Below are 7,446 nucleotides of genomic sequence, written 5' to 3'. Positions count from 1 at the left end.
AATCTCACCTCAAAGACTTACTAACTTTAGGACCCTAAGCAAGTCATGTAACATCTCTATATCTTAATTTCTTTATCTATAAAGTGAAAAAAATTAGACTATATCATCTCTAAGCTCTTTTTCAACACAAAATCTCTGATTCAATGGTCATTTTCATTTTTTAAAAAGTCTACCAATTATCCTGAACATTTATCTTGATATGACATTGTCATGAATATATTTGTAAATTTTAAAACCATTAATGTGCTCCAACAATAAATTGTGCACATACATGTATGTTTTAGACATATGTTTGTTTCACACATTGTTAGATGAGTATTTCTAACTAAAATTCATTAAATGCAAGACAAAATATGAAGACTTCAGTCCCTCAATTCATTGATCACAAAGGTCATCAGGCATACATTATCTACAAATAGGATCATTCAAATCTGTCTTGCAAGCAGCAGTTCTATGATAACAATAGTTATAGGCAATATCAGCATTTGAAGTCATTAACTTTTAAAAAAATTGTTCTGGCTAATTAAAAACATCTAATTTCTCAGGAAAAAGTATTTTGTTTTGCCAATGTATTTTTCATGTACACTTTCAAGATATCACTTCAATTTATAAGACTTTGTGGTTTTACCATATGAACTACTTATACAAAGCAAATACAATGGATTTTCCTCTATCAATAACAGTACTTATTTATTTTCAATGAAAAATATTTTAAAGTTCTTACTGTGCCAATGTAAGAATTTAAATTTAAGTTTTATGGTAAATATGAGAATTCTAAAGTAATATTGTGGTCCCTGATTTAGAAATATTACAACTTGAGTCAAACTGACTTTTATCAGCTTCATTTACAAAGAAGTAGAAAGAATGAAAGTGGAAAAATATAGATAAAGAGACAGAAAGTGCTAACTAGCTACAAATACCCTGAGTTTAATCCTAATGTCTCCAGACCACAAATGAAAATCTCAAAGTGAATCTCACCAGAATTGAAAGTCCTAATTAGGAAGCCAAAATCCTAAGAGCTAGGAGATGTGGAAGAATCCACCAAGAACCTTCAGTGCACAGGAGTGCCAAGCCATTCTTGGCTGAGTGCTAAGAATCTCACCAGAACTCACACTGAAGGGAGTGTCCCAACAAAGCACCAACAAGCAGAGAGGGTCTCCTCACCAAAGAACCAAGGAAGGAATCTCTCCTCTCACCACTACAAGCCCATGCAGTATCCAGAGAAAGAGTCTCCTCCTCCAGTCTGGTTCACCCATGCATAGAGAATGACTAAGCACTAAATAGGGGTACTTAAATTTTTGATTGATTAACTTAAAAGTTTCTGATTGATAGACAAAGAGAGTTTGATTCACTCATCACACTAGGTATTCTACTAAGACAGTAATACAAAAACAAAGTAGTGTACAACTTTAATATTATATTCTAATAGAATTGACAACACATTAAGGGAGTGATGATCAGAGGAGGTAGTTATGGTCTGGGAAGTCACATAGTCATTGAAATTGCAGAGCAGATCACTGGCATGACCTTTCTAGAGGCAATGATAGGGTTTATTTGATTATTACCACTCAGAGAAAGTGGTGAAAAGAAGTGAGAGAAGGAGGAAATTAATAGCCTGGGAAGCATGGTCCCAAATGGTCCAAATGAGAGTGACTTGTGTCCTTTCAGGGGTGGTTACTGATGGTTCAGTATGGAATATAGAGCAAGAACAAAGACTTTTTACTCTGTATATCTGTATTTCTATGACTTAAACTACCTCATATTACTTTGTAGAGTATTCTTTTCAGTTTTCCCATGTGAATTTTTCCTTCAAACCAGTTATATGTTGAAACATTGAAAAGGGAAATTATTTTACTTTTTAAAATTGGAGATAATATAAGGCAATTCAATTTAAATTTGATCATGGGAAATTTTTAAATAATTAAAATAATTATTAATTTATTATGATTATTAATTTAAATAATTATCTATGACTATTCTTTGCTGTGGGGTGGGCCAGCCTCCCACAGGGGATGGGGTCTTGGAGGTGGGATGGTGTCGGCAGAATGATGAATGGGACACAACTTTTGCATTCAACCTGCAGCACAGGTTTCACAGGATTAACTGCACCACCTTGGCTGAAGTCTGGATTTATTTTATATACTCATGATCACACATCTACTCGACACACAATTTCATTCTGAACATACATGTCTCCATGGAACCTAACAACAGATAGGAAGCCTAGGGAGATCGATAACAAAACATTGTTGCTAAGGGCAGGATCAGTGTGTAGAATCAACATGACCCAGATATAGGTTAGGAAATTCAGAGCACAGATTTACCAGAAGTTTTTATGCCTAGAAAAGAGGGTCCTATCTAAGTGGGTATATAAGAATCCTTAGGTTTAATTTTGTAAGTGGGCTTTCCTGGTAATGTCCTGTGGGAACAGAGTGGGACATCTGTATTAACCCTCCAAGCATGTTGCTCTCATCTATTTTTCCTGGGGCTAAGTAAGAATAATAATCATTGCAATTCCAATAATAAGGGGATGTAAATAAGGAAAGTCACTTGGGGGGTTTTCAGTGGGTGTTTCCATCCTTCCTGGGGGCTGCTTTGCAGTCCCTTGTTTCCACGTGGACCATCAAACAGCGAGGTCTTGATGGCTCCTGGCAGTTCTTGACATTTTGATTTAGATTTAGAAAAAAATTGAAACGGTTTGTTTTTGTTCTTGTTTTTGTTTTGGCAAAATAAATGACACTGAGAAACACATCAGGTATTATTTTCTACACAAAGATTATTTCATTTCAAGATCACATAGTTCACATTCAAAAAACTATGCAACAACACATGTATATTATGAGCCTATACCAACTGATTGTAACAATGGCAGTTTGCTCTCAGGTTAAGAATCGAGCACAAACTGTTTTAATTTAAATTTATTTGCATATACTGCTATATTAAGTTATCACTATAATGCATTTATTGTCAATGGGAGTAAACTTATCACTATAATTTTGCTTTTGTTTGATTTCAAATTTTTATTGAAAGGGGTACATATGTTGGTTTGAGAACTGTAACAAAAGATATCAAATAATTTTGGCTATTGCTTCACTACACATATGCATGTATATGCATGCACACACTTCTTGGTAGTCCCAGAGTATTTTGTTTCCTTTCAAAAAATAAGGCATATCCACACTTTGAAAATTTCTGCTTTAATTGATAAAAACCTTGACATGTTTTGCTGGCTAATTTCTCTAAATGGTTAGAGGTATCTTGGATGATCAGGGATTCTTAAATTTTTGTGTCATGGATCTCTTTTATCAATCTGGGGAAGTATGAGCTACTTAGAATAATGTTTTGGAATGCATAAAATGAAATACATGTGACTACAAAGGACAATTACATTAAAATATTATCATAAGAATTTTTTTTAATTTTATGGACTCCAGGTTAAGAACCTTTGTACTAGCTCATTTTGAGGTTCCTTTAAATTCTTAATTTTTAAGATTCCATTTCTTCTCCAGACACTCTATCTTGTCTCAGTTGGTGATTTCATCTGTTCACATGGATTCAATTGCCTTGTCTATGAAGATGATTATTAGATCTCTTATATCCAGTCCTAGGAACTCTTGAGTTCTAGTCTTGTATCATGAATGTTCTTTTGGATTAGATGTCTAAAACCTAATAAAGTCAAAATAGGACAAGTTACTATTACCTCCAAACATTTCTCTCTCCCAAATTTTCCTGTTGCTGCCAAAAGTAGCACAATCTCTGTCATCCTCAACCCTTGTATTCCACTCACCCCATATAGGAAGTATGTTGCCAAGTCTTGTCATATATGTCTTATTTTCTCAATCCACAAAGCCACCACCCTGGTGCAGGACCTCATCCATAACCTCAAGCCTGGAACATTGAAAAAGATTTTTAGTTGGTTTCCTGCTTCAAGTCTCTTTTCATCTATTCATTCCATCTTTCATTTAGTTGGTAAAATGATTTTCCTAAAGAATAAGCCTGATCATGTGAAATTCTCTACTAATAAACTACAATAGCTCCTCATTAACTAATGGACCAAATATTAAACCATCAGCAATTTAAAACCTTTCACAGTCTGACCAATCCCCTACCTTTCTAGTATTCTTATTCCAAATTCATACCCCTTTCATACTCTACAATCTAGCAAAATAGGTCTTTATACTCTTGCTCAGAAATGACTGACTCTCCTGACTCAGTGTCTTTACACTGACTTATCATAGATTTGAACCTAAAGCAATTTGACTTTCTTGTCTGACATCACTACTGTTGATTCATATGGAACTGGAAGTCAACAACAGCAACAATAACAGCTCTTTTTCAGACAAACTAGCTATAACTCCCCATACTGCCTTTGAAAAGGTGAAATTGGTACTAAAGAACAAGAATTTGAATTTATTACAATTAAATTTCATCTTTTACTATTTAAATAATAGGTCATGAAACATTATAACTTGCATGGAAGGTAGTATAATATTATCTAGGTCTTTCTCAAGATTGGTCCTCTCTTCATCATGCTAAGCTGCTCATCGTCATCATTATCAATAGCAATAGTAATAGCCTCTTATATTTGATGGAGTCCAGTTATAAATGACTTGTGAAAAGTTGCCAAAATCTTATTATTAAAGTCTTTTTAAAAATTTGTTTAGAATATTTTCCATGGCTACATGATTCATGATTTCCTCCATTCCTTTTCACTCCCCCTTCCCAGAAGGAGGGATTGAATTCAAGACTCAAAAAAATTAGTAAAAATTTGTTTTGCATGTAATTACGTGAAGAAGATAAAATATCAAAAAAGAGAATAAAGACCTGAGTTCAAGTCATCCCCCCCAAAAGAATACAGGTGCATATTTGTACACAAATAACAAATATAAACTTAGTAACATGGGGGAATTGGGAGAGGACCAACAAGAAAAAAATCAGAAAAAGTCTCATTTAGGAGGTGGTAACTGAGCTGATTCTTGAATGGGGCTGGGTATTCCAGAGTTAGAAGACAGAAGATGAGGGAGAGCACTACAGGCATATAAACAGGCAATAAAATGCCCTATAAGGGGAACAGTAAGTAGTCCAATGTAATAAATATAGAATTTTTGAGGAAGAGTAATATGCAATCAGTCTGGATTTTTGAGTTGTGACTATATTGGTCTTTAAACACCAGAAGTAGAGGTCTTTTCTCCTCCTCCTTCTTTTTTCCCTCTCCTCCTCATCTTCCTACCATTGAATTGCAGGCACTTTTTCATGAGTAAAGGAAATTGAAGCAGCATTGAAATAGGCATCTACAAGTTCAAATAGAATAAAATTGAAGCTCCTTGAGGCAAGGACTATTTAATCCTTGTCTTCATATCCTCAGAATTAGCATAATGCCTGGTACATAATAGCCATTTAATCAGTGGTGCTGATAAATTGATTCTTCAAGAGTTTTTGTTGTTGAAGTCTTTTTTTTTTGCCTCATCCCCTTGCCACATCATGTGGAAGTTTGTACATGAATGAGTCAGCCTGCACATTCTCAAACCAGCTCTCAGCAATAATAGCTGCACAGGGATCACTTTCCAGGTGGAAAGAGCAATGGACTCAGAGGAGTGAGATTATAGGCCTGGATGTATGAGATAATAAGAATATGTGGCTAACTATAGTGCTGTGTTGATATCAGAAAGTCATCATGACAATCCTATCCCTGTGCTTCAGGGTAGTGTGGAGATGACTGATTTTACAAAGGCTATCTTAGCAGAGTACAGACTTAGATGAAACTGTCAAACTGGAAATGGCTTGGAATTTGGGCACTCTAATGAACTGGTTTCAGGGAACCAACCCAGTATATTTCAGAGAAGTTAATTTAAAAGTTGGCCAAAAAGCAACAAGTTTTTCAGCCCCAGCAACTCCTAAAATTCATCTACTAAGGCACTAAAAGAATTCAATCTGCTTCCATAAAGGGAACAACCACACTGATGAAAGCAGAGCTCCTAGAGGTACTCAAGAAACTTGTCAGTCTAATACAGACAAGATCAATGAGACCTTCAACATGACAGGTCCCTGAAGTTTCTCTGAATGATTCTCAACCTCTAAATTACATTAGGCATAAAACTACACCAAGAATACCATCATTGTGGCAAGAATCACTATAGTTATCCTCTAGCATATATAAACTAGAGTGGAGTAAGATCATTTTAGCCTTCTGGATTTAGGAAGACCAAGTTAAAGAAGGAAGAGGTGGCATGGGAATGGACTAAATGTGCAATAGAATAAAAAAAAAAAAAACAAGAGTGAGCATTAGAGTTTTTAACAAAGAGGAAGGCATAGGACTGCCAGCAAATGCCTGGACACAAGCAGGGAAGAAATTCAGTAATGAAAAAAAAATCTTTTGAAGATGGGAATGAGAAGAGAAACCATCAATCAGTCATACTTTAAGGTATTGATGAAACTGTCATAAAACTTCAGAGTCCTCAGTGAACCACCTTTGTCACTCAGAGCCAATAATTCCTAGGAGAAAAAAAATACCAAATCATAAGGTGAAAGAAAACACAGAAAAAAGTGGATACCTGTCTGCCAGCCCCAAAGGTACAGTGAAAATGCAAATCTCTGGCTTGATGGGAAGCGATAATATCACTAATCTGAAATGTCAATTAAGAATGCTTCATTAAAGAAACTGCTTTACACACACACACACACACACACACACACACACACACACACACACACATGCACACACACACTCCCTTATTGCCACTGGGTAAGTTTTGAACTGCAGAAATTAATGAAAGGAAATAAAAGAAATGATAAAAAGTGACAATGTTATCATGCCTACCTGTTGCTTTTGGGTGATGGATGATGTAATGATGTCAATTAAGGAAGAGATCTTTATTCAGGCTCTAAACCTCTGTTCCTAAAGTGTTCTGACTTTTTCTCAATATCATTCATCCACTGCATACCTGTATCTTGACAGTTGCCATTGGTGGCATCATTTGAAATTTTTAACAATTAGAAAAGAAAAACTTCAAAATTCTTCCTTTGTCCTCATTGACCAAATGATGCTGAAATCTTGTCAAAATCTAGTCTTAGATTATTCCCACTGCCAAAAAGAGAAAGAAGAAATCAGGAATGACTGATGTCATTCCATGGATCATGTTTGGAGATGGGTTGTTTTCCTGATCATTTCTAGTGGATCGCATATGGTCCACTGGACCAAGAAAGTCTGTTACAAATGTATATAATCTTATCTCACAAGGCTCTTTTTCCCCCAGATGATTTTCTGTACATCTAACTACAACATTCTTGCAAACCTCTCCTCCAGTCTCCTTCAGATTATCTTTTGCCTTTTCTCTTAGCTCAAGTGCTTGCCTTACAGAGAAAGACAATTCACTATAAATTCTCTTTTCTGTTTTTAATTTAAAATATTTTTCCATGTTTACATGATTCATGATCCCCGCCCTTGTT

At 35.2% G+C, this 7,446-nt stretch overlaps 1 long non-coding RNA gene across 1 annotated transcript; it reads right to left on the bottom strand.

Annotated features, from left to right (window-relative positions):
* Positions 1–2,064: 2,064 nt before the first annotated feature.
* On the bottom strand, positions 2,065–7,169 carry LOC103103722 (uncharacterized). Its single transcript, XR_463237.3, has 4 exons — positions 6,818–7,169; positions 6,416–6,492; positions 3,788–3,888; positions 2,065–3,666 (listed from the first exon to the last, which is right to left on the bottom strand). It is a non-coding gene; the product is annotated as an uncharacterized LOC103103722 (long non-coding RNA).
* Positions 7,170–7,446: the final 277 nt, after the last annotated feature.

Source organism: Monodelphis domestica, chromosome 2, assembly GCF_027887165.1.
Source record: "Monodelphis domestica isolate mMonDom1 chromosome 2, mMonDom1.pri, whole genome shotgun sequence".
NCBI classification, from domain to species: domain Eukaryota; kingdom Metazoa; phylum Chordata; class Mammalia; order Didelphimorphia; family Didelphidae; genus Monodelphis; species Monodelphis domestica.
This window is presented reverse-complemented; position numbering and strand designations above follow the sequence as displayed.